Source organism: Chionomys nivalis, chromosome 1, assembly GCF_950005125.1.
Source record: "Chionomys nivalis chromosome 1, mChiNiv1.1, whole genome shotgun sequence".
NCBI lineage: Eukaryota > Metazoa > Chordata > Mammalia > Rodentia > Cricetidae > Chionomys > Chionomys nivalis.
Window position 1 is genome coordinate 105,307,345 of NC_080086.1, and position 15,720 is coordinate 105,323,064.

The following is a 15,720-nucleotide window of genomic DNA, read 5'->3' on the forward strand; positions in this document are numbered from 1 at the left end:
AAGGGTGAGTGGTGTGGGAGCCCTTCTGTATATGTGTTGCTTTTACTGGTCAATAAATAAAGAAGCTGCTTTGGGCCAATGCCTTAACAGAATATAGCCAGGCTGGAAGAGACATAGAGAGAGAATAAGCGGAGTCAAGTGGAAAACCATGTAGCCCTGCTAGAGACAGATGCCGGATGCCAGACAGAACTTTACCCGGTAAACCACAGCCACGTGGCAATACACAGAGTAATAGAAATGGGTTAACCAAAGATGTAAGAGCTAGCTAACAATATGCCTAAGTGATTAGCCAAGCAGTGATTTAAATAATGTAGTTTCTAAGTGATTATTTTGTGGTCTCGCATCTGGGAACGAATAAGTGACCTATTACAGACAAGTGGCCTCCTACTACAGATTGGTGCACTATGTGGGGCACAAACCCATGACCCTGGGATTAAGAGTCCCATGCTCTATAAGTGATGGGCAAATCAGTAATTTAAATAATATAGTTTCTGAGAGGTTATTTCGAGTCTGGGTAGCCGGAAACGAGCAAGCAGCCTCCTACACCAAGTGGGGACAAAATGACATTGATACACACTGCAATCCTATTCATTAGAGAAGGTGGCTATTTATCTATTATCATGAATCTGGAGCACACAAGTTAAAGAAGTCAGACATAGAAAATGACTTCTGGTCCAGGAGCACTCTTGCCGACAGAGCCACAGTGGCAGAGGCAATACGCAGAGCTGGTCTGTGTCCAATGTCATTCCATCTCGCTTTGGTTCCCAAGGCTGCCATTTGAAATGCTGTGTCCTTGAAAGGCCTGTGTGTTACAGAGGCTTTGATTCCAGCTTTAAGAGCTGAGTTCTAGTGGAAAGACTTCCAGACACTGGAGGTGTGTTCCCTTGAAAAGCACAGTGGGACCCCTGTCCTTTCTCTTTCCCTTTTCTGTGTCTGACCAGTTGGTGAGTGGCTCTCTGTACTGGGTAACCAACCCTGAGACGTTGCCCGGTTATGAGACCAGAATTAAGAGTGGCAATTGGGTGTGGGGTGAATTCTCTAAAAGTGTGAGTCAAAATTCGACTTTCTTTCTTTGTAAGTTGACTTCTTCGGTTATTTTTTTTTTTTTTTTTTTTTTGGTTTTTCGAGACAGGGTTTCTCTGTAGCTTTTGGTTCCTGTCCTGGAACTAGCTCTGTAGACCAGGCTGGTCTCGAACTCACAGAGATCTGCCTGTCTCTGCCTCCCAAGTGCTGGGATTAAAGGCGTGCGCCACCATCGCCTGGCTAGTTATTTGTTATAGTAACTCAAAGTTGACAGACAGCCAAGTGATAAGACCCTATGATCGTCAGTTATCATAATTTGTTGTGAAGCTGTGATGTTGAAGGCTATATAAATGTTTTTCACCTGCCAAAGGGCTTCAGACAATTGTTCTTGCTGATATGTTCATATCAGGACCTGCTTTTTGGTGCATTCCTTTTTTGTTTTAAGACAAACTTTCAAGTATCTGAGAACGGCCTCTGTAGCAGAGTGTCACCCTGAATTTCTGATCCTCTTGTATCTACCTCCCATTGCTGTAACTACAGGCATGCACTACCATACTGAGTGTGGGCGGTGTTGGGAATATAAACCCCAACTTCATGTATGCTGGGCAAGCACTCCACCAAACAGTAAAATTCTCGAACTCCTGGTGTGGACTCCTTTTCCCTTCTTCCTTCCTCCTGCTGAGACGGTCTCAGTTGGGCACCTTTTTATGGGTTAAATACTGAGAAACACCCATGAAGTAGGATTTGTGTTCAATCAACAATCACAGTTTCCCTTCAGCAAGTGGAACACGCACGGTATTTGAATCAACTGTTGGCGGAGCCTCGCAGACATTGTCTGCAGTCATGCTTACTTCTTGTCACGCCTGACATCTGAGGAAGTTTCTGAATGGCAGAGGGAAGTGAACGTCTCAAAATAGCATTCATGTAAATTTAGTTGGAGCCCAGATCCAAATTTAATGACAATATAAAGAAAGCCTAAGAAATCCGTCCCAGTAGAAAATACACTATACCAGACCAGGGCTGTTCTCGCTCCCATTCATTGTTCCAAGCACAGTGCTTAGACTACGGTGAAGCCGGGCTTGTATAAGAGACCAGTAAATCAAATGCCATTTTATGTAAAGTTCTACATTAACATAGCAGTAGCTGTATAGAGAAAGTCTGATAGCGTAAAAGGGATTTCCAGGTGCTCCGTCTCTGTCACTAGCATCTTATATTAGGATATTACATATGTTAACAATAATGACCAACAATGAGCTCAGATTGATGTATCATTATTACTATTCTCAACTAAAAGCATTTATTCCCATAGCTTTAGCTATATTAAAATGTGTGTCTGTGTCTCTGTGTTTCATAAATGGGTACATGCATATAGGTGAAGGTCTGAGGTCAACTTTGGATTGCTTCATCAGTGTCTCTCCACCTTGATTTCTGAAATGGGGGTTTCTCACTAGGACCTGGAAATTATCAATTAGGTTAAAGCGATTGGACCACCAACCTCCATAAACCTAATCTACCTCTCTTTGTCTCCCAAACTCTGAGATTAAAAAAGCTTACCAGTACATCAGGGTTTTTGTTTACTTGTGTTTTGTGTGGATTGTGAGGCATGCACTCTGCTCCTTGTGTTTTGTGTGGCTTGTGTGGATTGCACTCTGGTCCTTGTGTTTTATGTGCACAGTAAAAAGTATACTCTGGTCCTGAACTGAACCATGTTCCCAATCAAATCTTAGCTGTTGCTTAAAATCTTTTCAGATTTCTGGATCCAATAAAGGGATACCCATGATATTGAGTTGCATCTTCTTGGGCTCTTACTATCCTGGATGTCCCTCTGGTTTTCTATGGTTTTGATGGCTTTCATGGTTTTGAGGAACACTGAACAAACATGGCACAGAATGTCCCTGAGCTGGGATTTTGCTGACTTTATTTCTTCACGATCAGACTCTGATTCTTGGGAGAAGACAAGAGCAATGACCAACCATTTTCATCTCATCAAATAGAAAAGTGTGGTGCTATCACAGGACTCACTAATGGAATTGATGGTGATCTCCAACCTGAGGTCGTGGCCATGGTCATCAGGCTTCTGCTACAAAATTCATCATTTCCCAGCTGTGTTCTTTGGAAAGAGCTCAATACACTAGCCCATATCCAAACAATGGGGAGCTATTACACCACCTTATAGAGGATGCTATAGCTAAATAAATTACCTGATATTTTATAGATTGATATTTTCTTTTTTATTTGTTTGTATTGATAGGATTTGTGAGCACTTAGTGTGCACACTTGCTTATAACACAATAATTCAATGTTTCTGCTATTGAAATTCAGAATTATTCCTCTTGGGTCCCTTGCTAATGTGCACTCTCCCACCACTGTGGGGTGTGTGTTTCCTTTTAACCCTTCTAATTTCCAAGCACTGCAAAAAAGGGGGGGGGCAGTCTTATCTGAGTCCTCAAATCTGAGATTTTTGTCTGTGAAACACTGGTTGCTTTTATTCTTGAAGCCTGAGTAAGAGCCAAGATCTAAACACTGGCAACTTATGTGGTTGTGCTGCCTCTATCTCCAAAAAAATCTCAGTTAATTAAGGAGAAGAAATGAGTATACTCACCTGCATCCCTTCACCTGCCTGCACACTCGTGTGTGTGCACACGTGTAAGCTCACACATGTGTGTGCATGTGTATTATTTCCTGTGTGCCTAGGCAAATTTTTTTTAAATGAAAGACACAAGAGACTATTTTTAAAAACAAACCAGCAGAAATAAGAGTAAGTGAAAGAGAAATGCTTAGGTCTTTAGTGATGAAGTAAGACTATGGAAACAAAAGGTTAAGGACCAGAGAGGCGGTGCAGCAGTTAAGATCACTGGCAGCTCTTGCAGAGGATCCAGGTTTGACTCCCCGCATCCTTTTGGTGGTTCACAGTGATTCATAACTCTAGTTACAGGAGATATGACATGCTCTTTTGATCTCCACAGGCATCACGAGTGCACATGGTGCGTATACATACATGTAGACAAAATAGTCACATATAAAATAAAATGAACAAGATATTTAAAAACAAAAAGGTGAAAAGATGGGATAGATTTTGATAATATTCTAAGGGGGCACACCCCAGGATGTACTGAACCACAGAGTGAGATCTTCACTGGAAATGCAGAGAAGGTACCTCTACTCAAAGGTAGCCTGGACTTGGACTTTGTCCAGGACTAGGTCATATGAGGTCATGAAGTCACACTCAACTACTCTTAATTTTATCCTCGAGGCATGGTCTCTTACTGAATCTAAAGCTCAAGAATGATCTCTGCCATGGGAAAATGTTCCTGTACACTGTAAAGATTTGTCACTCATATTAGTTTAAAAAAAATTTGATTGGCCAGTAGCCAGGCAGGAAGCATAAGTGGGGTGACCAGACTAGGATAATTCTGGGATGAGGAAAGGCAGAGACTCAATCATCATCCAGAAGCAGAGATGAGATTGCTTTACTGAGAAGTGCCAAGCCACATGGCTAAATATAGATAAGAATTATGGGTTAGTTCAAGTTGTAAAAGCTAGTTAGTAATATGCCTGAGCAATTGGCCAAACAGTTCATAATAATATAAGCCTCTGTGTGTTTATTTGAGACTGAATGGCCATGGGACTGGATGGAACTAAAACAGCCATCTATAGCTATCTCTATATGAAACAACCATCTATAGCCTCCCAAGTGCCTCACACCTATCTTGCTTTTACTTGAGTGCTGGGGGTTCAAATTCTGGCCCTCACAATCACAAAACAAACACTTTCTCCACTGAGTCATCTTCCCTTCCACACTCATGTCTCCCCTTCCACACATCTTTGACATTACAGGTATGTAACCACATCTCCTTGCACGGCTGAGACTAGTGATCCCCTCTGAGAAATACTTCCGATTAAATGCACTTACAATGGTCCATTCCCCTCCCAGCTAAACTGTGAGACACTGGATTACATCCAAAACACTGGGGTCTAAAGGGAAGATCAGGTGGGGAGGCAGTGAGTCTAGGGACATTTCATTCTACTCTTCCTCTGTGTTATGAACGTCTTACAGGAATTGTCAGTTTCAATGTGAGTTCCATCAAGACTGCTTCGTGAACCTCCCATGCGCAAATGCTTTCAGACACAGGTCCATGTGAATCTTCAATCTGTTTGTTTTAAATACTGAGACAACTCCCTCTTAAGACCTAACCTACTCAGAAGCAAGAAGAAATACTGACACTTGCAGTCGTTGTCTCCCAGATGAGCTGCAAAGACATGTATGACTATTGCAATGGCAGACGCCCCCAGCTGGATGTCTGATCACTGCGGTATGCCTGGAACAAATCCCTGTATGAAATCACAACACTTCATTTTGCATGTTTTCTTGCAGGGAGCTCGTTTCCATTTGGAGAGAGCCAGAGGGAAACTGGCTCAGCCCCCACTGCATCCCTGGGGAGGGGGAACAATGGGCTTGCTGCTCACTAGCTGACTCTCACTGTGAGTGAGCAAGCTGGTTCTGTAGTCATACGACCTTGTAGGGTAGCAATCATTATAAATGGTAAAGCAGAAGTTCCATGTCAGTCGCACACTCAGAATTTGTGGGTTTTGCATTCTCTGACATATCTGGAATGGAGGCTTCCTATGTGGGAGTAGGGTGGCAATGTAAGACAGTTGGCCACTGCATCAGCTGCTTCCCCCACTGCCGAGCATCCCCACATCTTTCTCTCCAGGTATAGTCAATGCCACCTTGCTGTGGTATGGATATAAACCATCCTATGGAAGATTGTGTACTGAAGACTTGGTGTCCAACTGGTAGCATTATTGAGAAGTATCTGGGTCATAATAACCCTATTCTTATGCTGAATTAGTCCATAATGGATTCATTACTATGCAAGGGGCACAAGTCATTGAGAGCATGCCTTTGAAGGATGTACTCTGTCCGTCACCCATGTGCTTCCTAGTTGCTATTAAGCAAGCAAGTTTTTTTCCCTCATACCCTTTTGCTACGATATTCTGCCTCCTCATAAATTCATGGAGGATAAGTCAGTCAATCTACAACAAAACCCTCCAAACTCAGGAGCTAATGTTCAGCAGGAAGCCATGTTCTACTTGCGCATGTTCAGACCTCTACAAATGGAGACTGGGAAGAAAGCTTCTGGGGGGTTAAGCAGCATCTGTGGAAGACTGTGTCTGCAGACTCCACCTTCGCGAGGCCAAAGGCCAAACCTGGGCAGAGTTGAATCCGTGGAAGAGCTTTGACTGGTGAGGAGACCCTGGAGCCAACAAGATAGGTCAACTGTAACCAACCAACAGGCTGACTCACTAAATTCTAGCCAGTTCAGCTGCCAGCCTTGCCTCAGACCCCATGTTAACTAAGGCAGATTTGAGGGTGTGTGTTCGCAATCCTAGTACAAAGGAGGTGAGAACAGATGAACCCCTGTGGTTCCTGTACTCCTGCCTCCTGCCTGCCCTCACATGACCAGCACCCAACTCACCACCAGTAGTGCAGGTCTCTTGCTGCCATGCTTCCCCCATCTTAAGAAAGTGAAACCCCCCCCGAGACCATGAACCTCAGCAGAAAATGTTCCTGCCTGGAGTTGTCTCTGTCAGATATTTATTAATAGAGATGAGAAATGAACCAAGAGACCTTCTAAGGCCCAATGTAATTGGCAGAAATAAGAAGGTTTCCCCATAGTTCCACTTATGCTTTCTCTGACTAGAGGATGAGATGACAGGAATGGAGAGCCTAAGGTGGGTTTGGGCAAGTGACTATCACCCAGTCTGCTGGATAAACAGTAGGAGACCAAGTAAATGAGCGGCACTTAGGGCAGGGGCCCAGCTTCACTCAGCAGATCGTGTGTGTTCGTGTTACTGAGCTTCTAGATCTAGAACCCCAGGATATGGATAAGATTTGAGGTTATCTACTTGGGAGACAATGAGGAAGGCAATGGAAAAATAGTACCTTGGAAGAAAGGGTAAGAAAATGCCAAGAGTGGGCAACTACTACTGTCTGGCCCCTGCTGCCATTTAGTATGATCTTTAGAAACACTGCCTGATGGTCCCATGCAGATGGCTCAGCAGATACAGTGCTTGCCATGTGAGTCTGGGGACCAAAGTTTGAATCCCATGTAAATATTGGATGGGTGTGGTAGCCTGTCTGAGATCAGAGCCACCAGGAAGCCTAAGCAAATTGGCTATATAGGCTGGTCTAATCAGTGAGCTCTAGGCTCTACATAGGCTGGTCTAATCAGTGAGCTCTAGGCTCTACATAGGCTGGTCTAATCAGTGAGCTCTAGGCTCTACATAGGCTGGACTAATCAGTGAGCTCTAGGCTCTAGTGAAGGACCTTGCCTCAATGTATAAGGCTGAAAGCAACTGAGAAAGACACCTGACTCCAACATTTGGCTTTCACATGCATGTGTATACATGGGGGCATGCATCCACACATGTTTGTTCACATATATTCAAATGTACAGATATACACACAGAAAAAAAACTAACTTAGAAAGGTCAAAAGAAACACCACCTGTGCCCTTGGCTCCCCTTACATTTCTGTGTACAGAATGAAGCAGAACTAGGGCAAAGGTAAGATGACAGTGTTGTTAAAGCTTAGAGTGGGTTATGGAGACAGCCAGAGAAAGATGCATGGAGAATCTGCAGGACCTCAGTCCAGAAGCAAAAATTCAGACACAGTGGAATGTCCCTCCCAGTCAATCTTTGAAGGAAATGGAAGCAGGTGTGTTTGTGTGTGTGTGTGTCTCTGTGGTTCATCTATGTGTGTTCCCATGAGCTTGCATATGTTGTATCCCAGCCAAAACAGGCTACAGCCTTCCCTTAGAGTTGTGAGGTGTAACCTGGACTCCCCAGCTTTCTTTGCTTTTCCAACACGTGCCAAGACACCCACCATCACAGGAAAGTATCCACTTCTGAAAAGCCTCAGAGCAGGAAAAGAAAGAAGAAATAGGAGAGATGGATGCCAAGTGTGGTATACCTCACATTAGCTATGACCCTTCAGCTTTTGTCTCCAGATTCTTTATTCTAAGATTTCAAGGGGAAAATATGCAGAATTCTCAGGTGCATGTTCAAAATAGCATTCGGAATCAGCAGGATGAATAGGAGATGCCCAATTCATTATGCACAGAATATTCCGTGCTATTTCGTTTGCACTCTGCTCCTGGGTGCAAAGCTGCTGGGTTCCAAACACATGACCCAGTAAGAGTATCCTCTGCAGCCCCAATGAACACAGCCAAAAAATGGGAGTATATTCATTTCTGCATCTGAAAGTCCTCTTCGCTGAGTTGAGAAGAGGGTGAGTAAAATTAGTCCCCAATGAAGACACCAATAATATAGAACAAGTCTTAGCATATATCTCTAATGCTCACAACTGCACAGTCCTGCATTGTATCCAGGTAGCAGTGCCCCTGAAAATGTACACAGTACACAGCCTACACAGGTGAGTGTAGGAAGAGGGGAGGCAGTAATGTTCGGTAACAATGAAGATGAATATTTCCATTCTCCTCACAGGTGCTGAAAGGTATTTGATATAGGAAAAGGCAAATAAGCTATTGTGAGTAGTCGGATCAGGTTCAAATCCAGGAAGAATCATCTTGGATGAATGAACTCAAGATCCCTGAGCATTTGTCTATAAAATAAGGATTAGAAATTGAACCAAAGAGAAATGATCAGGGTTTAAATAATAAATGTGTTCACTCTGAATGTGTAATCTGACACTTACTTAGTTAGTGGTGTAAATAACCACTATATAACACACTGCATCCATTTTCATTTACTTATTTGATCTCTCTGAAATTTGTGAGGAAAGAGGTAGATTCTGTCTCAACACAACTTGCAGACTTCCTGTCATGCCAGGTCTGGAAAGCTTAAAATTTCATTTCCAAGACTCTCTTGCAGCTAAGATACTGGCTCTCCTTGCAGCTAAGATGCTGGCTATGACTTGGTTTTTAGTTGGCTGGTTCAAAGGAAGGTTGGCCGCAGGGACCATGTGGCACACCCTCTCACTGCTTCAATTCTCTGTGGTTAGTGGACATGCCACAGAGGCCTAGGAAATTCCTAGAGAACTACTTAATACTTTGCCGCTAGCACACAGGGTTGAGTAGCAATTATCTGTGTAGGCAGATCATGGGGAGTATTGGTCATGGTTGTATTGTGGCCTCTAGGTCAGAACTCTGTTTTCTAATTTGTCATTCTCTTTGGAGAAGGGTGGAAAGGCTCACAGATGACACAACTACCATAGCATATGTGTAAAAAAACGGACACATACGCTTTACCCTCATGTACATATTTCAATATCTGTTCCTCTGAAATTTAGCTTCAGGAACTAAATTTCTCTTCTTCATGGCAATCATCCATTTCCATGAAGGTTATTTACTTCTTTGCCACCATAATCATGCTGAAGCTAAGGGACAATGGAATGTTTGCATTACCCGTGAATCTGACCGCTTTGTTGTTGCTTGCTTGCTTGTTTGTTTTTGATTTACAGAACAATATCACCTTAACATTCAGGCATACATAGCTCTCACTCTCTCTGGCTTGAAACCAGACATGACCGTAGAAGGAATAGACAGAAGGGGGAGGAAAGTCCTAGGACACTTTTCGTAAGCCTTGATTCTAATATATGCAGGTATCTCAAGACAGAAGCTATGTTAGATGGCCAAGACTCACCAAATGACCAAATAACATAGAAAATAAGTATAAGGGAAGAATTTTTTTCGACTTGTGGTTTCAGAGGTTTTATTGTACAGTCATCAGCTCATGCAATGAGGAAGAGCATCAAAGTGGGATTAGCAAAGCAAAAACGGTTCATCTCTTTCAATAGTCAAGAAGAAGATGGAGGCTAAGATAGGAAATAATGGAGACGGTAAGGACCAAGAAGTAGATAAATCACTCAAAGGAATGTTCCCTAATGACAGATCATCTTTTTACACCTAGGATCCAACCCATCATCTCCATCGTCTCCCAACAGTCCACCATATTATGAATCTACTAATGAGTTAATCCACTGTGAGATCAGAGCAGTTCTTCATTAAAGACAATGCCTTCAACAGGGGAGCCCTTTGAAGATGCATCAGATTCATATGCTACCAGAAGGCAAGATGGTACCACCAGCAAAAGAATATAGGCATCTTTCCTTCAAATGCCTTTCTTTGAAATGTCTCTGTCTATATGTGGATGGTTTTGTGCTTCACAGACTTGACATCACATCCTATCCGAGCCTCTGAAAGCCGTGAAAGCTCCAACTAGCTTTTTAGTCTTTGGAGTTCTTGATCTCTTTGTAGGAGACCTGGAGATAACTAACCTGGATGTTTGGGAGCAAGTCATGAGGCCACACAGCAAAGCCAGCCCAGGACACAAGCTCATTTTACCCCTTGTTTGTGTCTGGAAGAGGCCAGGCAGGCTCCCAGTCAGAGCCAGTACAGTAAGAAATTAACACATCTGTCAAGTCTTCATTTTCCTTGTTAAATTAACTCAAGAGCACAACTTAATGCTGACATAAATAGCATTTAATAAATAAATACTTGCTGAGCCACTAATTGCAATTTACCACGTAAGACATAAGATGAAAGCTCACAGTTATAACCTCCCCCCCCCCAGCTACTTCAAACCTCATTGTTGAAGAGATTATCCCTTGACTACATCCAAGCAGAAGGAAAGGAGCCAGGAGACCGGGTGAAAAACATCAAGGTCAGAAAAATGGACTTTGAATTCAGTCTCAAAATCTTAGAACCCAAACATTTATTCCCACAAATAGTCAAAGACTTCCGGGCTTTACTATAACTCAGTACCTCTCGACTCCTCTAGCAACAAAGAAATATTGGGCATCCCAAATAGCTGTGGTATTTGGTCCTAGCTAGACTAATATCAAATGAAAGGAGGAGACCTGGCAATCCTGAAGCTTCTATGGGTTAACCTTTAATGTCATGATACCTCTGACTCCTCAGTTAAGGAGCCCAAACACACCCAGAGCCTGCCTGGGTAATGACCTACCTCCTCCAGGCCAGGCTGCTCTGCATGATATGGGATGGCTGCAGAGAGGAGAACAGCCCGACTGACAGACGATATTAATCTAAACAGGGTCCATCATTCATTTGACTAACAGATGTGTAAAGTGTCAGGCATTGACCTGAGCACCAAAGACATCGCCAAGAAAAAGACCCAAACTGTTTACCTTTGTAGAGCTTACATCTTTGTGAAGGAAGACAGATAAGAACAAAGAGACAAGCAAGAGGATAAGTTCCCTGGGAGAGAGAGGTGGGGTAGCAATTAGTGCCCTGTGCTAATGGAGTGATAGGAAGAAGACCTGAGCCTGGAGGACATGCACTACCAGCTGATGGAACACACTTACTAACCAGATGAGGACAACAATAAGACCAAGCAAGAGTTCCTATAACCAGGGTTGTAGAGATGGTTCCTTAGGTGAAGAACCTACCCTGCAAGAAAGAGGATGGGTTGAGACGGCCAGAACACAGCCAGTCATGGTGGTGCATGCCTATAATGCCAGCATGGGGGAGGCAAAGATAGGAAGGTCCCTGGGTCTTGTTGGTCAGCTAATCTAAACAATCAGCAAGAGCCAGAGGCCATCAAGATCCCATGCCTTGAAAACAGGGCAAGTAGAGAGGAATTAGAAAGGGAACCCAGTTATGACCCTCTGGCCATACACAGGAAGAGGTACATATACAAACAGGAACATGCACACATACAAAGAGTTCCCATAACAACACAAAGAAGCAATGAGATAGTAACACCAAGATTTCTGACCAGAGAAACAAAAATAATATGCAATCACTCTTACTCCTAAATTGAAGAAATGAAGACCATACAGAGAGTGGGGTTAGAGTTAAATAATCAGAATTCAGCCAGGTGTAGTGGCTCATACTTATAACTCTAGCACCCGGGTGACTGAAACCAGATGTTTCAGTTTAATGCTACCCTGGGCCACCTAGTGAGTCCCAGATCAACCTAGGCTATAGCATGAAACCATATCTCAAGAAAACAAAAAATCAGGATGTGGATTGTGACCCCTCTTGTCTTCTTGGGGTTATTATAACAAAGTGTCTGATCAGCTGCTAGTTTTGGAGGCCAGGAGTCTGAAATCCAGATGTTCTCCTTGAAGGCTCCAGATGAGAAGTCTTCTTGGCGTCACCCAGTTGCTAGTGGTGTCCAGTACTCTTGATACCCCATGACTTACAGATACATCAACTCGTTTCTGCCTCTGATGTAACATACTGCTCTTCCTGTTTCTATGTGCTGGATCTCTTTCTCATGCACCTTCTCATGAGGTCACCAATCACTGAAATAGGTAGTGCCCACCTTAATCCAGCGTGACCTCATCTTAATTTGATTACATGTGCAAAGACCCTATTTCCCAATAGGGCCATACTCATGGGATCCCAACATATGTTTTTGGAGATCATAATACGGCCCACAGCGGGCAAGATTTGAAATAGGTAATTAAATGCAGAAACATGGAGATTAGACAGAAACCCAAGTAGGAAATTTTAATTGGAGGTCATTGCTAACCAGCTGGTAATTAAAGCGGTGGGCGGTGGGAGATCATGGAGCTAGCAACAGAAGTCAGAATACAAAACATGGGCTGAAACTGAGAGATCCCTAGCTTTGTAGAGTCAGGAAGATGAGGAGGATCTGAGCAAGGATACCAGAAAGAGAGTCACACAGAGGGGCAAAGGACTGGGAGAATACTCAGTGGTTAAAGGCATTTGATATTTCTACAGAAGACCCAGGTTCAATTCCCAGCACTCACACGGTAGCTCATAAACACCTGTAACTGTAGTCCCAAGGGATTCTATGCCTTCCTCTGACCTCTGCACAATATCACACACACTAGATGCTCATACATACACCCAGGCACATACATATAGACATATAAAATACAATAAACAAACACTTTAAAAGAAGAGAGAGGCAAAAATCCTAGCGGATGACGTTCTGGGGGCCAGGTGAAGACGGTATATGGAGGAGGGAAAGTGATGGGCAGAAAAGGCTGGCGAGATGACTCAGAGGTCCTGAGTTCAATTCCCAGCAACCACATGGTGGCTCACAACCACCTGTAATAAGATCTGGTGCCCTCTTCTGGATACATGCAGGCAGAACACTATATACATAGTAAATAAATCTTTTCTAAAAAAATTTAAAAAGAAAAGAAAAGAGCAAGACATGGCCAGAATTGAAACCTGGGAGGACTTAACGTTCATCAAAGCCAGTATTGGGTGACTTGTAGGAAATGGGGGATATCTAGGCAGGACACAGGAGCCTTGTGTTCCTCAGAACAGTCATGCCTTCCAACAAACCACAGCAAAAGTCTGGTTATCACTGGAGGACAAGGAACAAACAGTAGGAAGCAAAGCACAGGCCCCCGTGTGTGGCCTAGAATACTTGTGTAAACTTGAAATTATCAATAAGCAGCTGGAACTGAGCTTGACAAAGACAGAAGACAACTGACATGAGAGACTCAGTGGACAGTCATTTGCTTCTGCAGAGCATGGTGATGAAGGGACCAGACCTCTCCCATCTGATGTGTCCAACAGCAATGTCAGACAGCTGCAGCCGACTGGAGCCTAAGGGTCAGTGCTATCCACATGACAATTCTAGCTACTCAGAAAAGTAACAGCCAAACAAACAGGATTCTCGAGTATTCCCCATTTGCCTGTTTTCAGAATAAAACTAGAAAGCATTAAATAATAAGTGAAGGTAATGATACATTAACAATCAAACCAGAAACATTCTCATGTTACAAAAATACTCACTGAATGTTAATGTGGGATTCCCCTCTGTAGGCTGTGAATATTTTTTATTGCCAATAGTTAATAAAGAAGCCGTTTTTGGCCAATGGCTTAGCAGAATAGAGCTAGGCAGGAAAACTAAACTGAATGCTGGGAGAAAGTAGGCAAGGTCAGGGAGAAGCCATGTAGCAGCCACCGCAGACAGAGGTGCTGGAACCTTGCCCATAAGTCACAGTCACATGGTGATACACAGATTAATAGAAATGGGTTAACCAAAGATATAAGAGTAAGCTAGCAATAAGCTTAAGTGATTGGCCAAGCAGTGATTTAAATAATATAGTTTCTGTATGATTATTTCAGGCATCTGGGTGGCCAGGAAAGAAACAAGCAGCCTTCCAACAATAGAGTGTCAGTCAAAGCCATCTTTATTTTTAATAAGCAAGGTGGCCCATCCGGATACCGTCTATGGGAGCCTCCTGTTGGTTATGCTATGGTGAGGACAGTCCTGTTCAATTCCAGCCCTCTACTATGTGTGACAAACTGAAGTGCATGTATCCATGTCTGTGTTCAGTGTCCCATAATGAACCTTGACTTCAATGAGGCAGTAATGTATGCTTCCCTTCAGTGCAAAATGGGTTGCAACCCTTAAAAGTTACTGTTGGGGTTGATGGTGGAGTGATTTAAATACCTTCCATCAAAGAAGGCAGAGGTGTCTGGGAGTTGGGGGTGGCCATGGGGAACAAGCAACCCCTCTGCAAAGATTCTCCCAAGCAAGGGTGCTTGTTGAGTTCACAGCTCTCTTGAGCTGCCAGGGGACAGAGATTTCTAAAAATATTCAACTCTCTCTGTGTGGGCTTCAGAGTGTTGCTTCCCATCCATGTCCTACAAGGGAATAGCCACACATCCATCACCACCAGTGCCCTGACCAAGGCAGGGAGTCATAGCTCAGTGTTCACCAGTCCTGAGCTTCTGTACTCCTGCTCCATGGGGGATGGGTTCAGAGACTGGAATATTCACTTGCCTTTCTCCTTGCCTGCTATGTGGGAAGTGGTAGGCTCATACTACTTAGACACTTTCTTTCAGACCTCCCTTCTAGACCTTTCTTCTGCCTTTTCCCATCCAGGGTCTTGTATAGTCTAAAAGGCAGCATGTGTCCCTCACATTTTATTTTACTTTGGGTCCCTTGGCTGTTTGAAATGCCCTCCTGTCTTTCTCCTCCCTCCCTCTCTCTGTGACTCTTTCTTGTGTTAGTAAGCAATGCACAGTATCGTTGCACTGCCTAAAGGAAAGACCCTGAATCAGGGGTGTAGCTCAGGGGCAGAGTGTTTATCTACACACAAGAGACCCTAGGTTCCATCCCAAGAGGAAGAGAGAGAGAGGAAGGGGGTGACAAGGAGAAAGGGTAGAAGAAAAGAAGGAGGAACAAAGGAAGGAAAGAAGAAATGAATGAAGGAGAGGGAAAGATAGAAGGAAACTCCTCAATTCATCAATGACTATAAGATAGACAGAGAATTGGAAATTAAAAACCTCAAAGTGACACAGTTTTTTGAGGTTTTCTCCCAACAAGGCACTGGTGTAGAAGGTCCTTCTGTCCATGTGTTGCTTTTATTGGTTAATGAATAAAAAACTGCTTTGTCAGGGTAGAACAGAACTAGGTGAGAAAAGCTAGGTCGCATGCTGGGAGAAAGAGGGCAGAGTCAGAGAGAAGCCAAGGAGCCACTGGAGACAGATGCTGGGAACTTTGCTGGTAAGCCACTGTCATGTGGTGATACACAGATTGATAGAAATGGGTTAAATTAATATGTAAGAATTAGCCAATAATAAGCTAGAGCCAAGCAGTGATTTAATTAATACAGTTTCTGTGTGATTATTTCGGGTCCAAGCTAGCCGGGCAGCCAGGAAGAAGAAGCGGCCCCTCTTCCAACAAGGCACTACATGTCTCCGCCCCAGATCG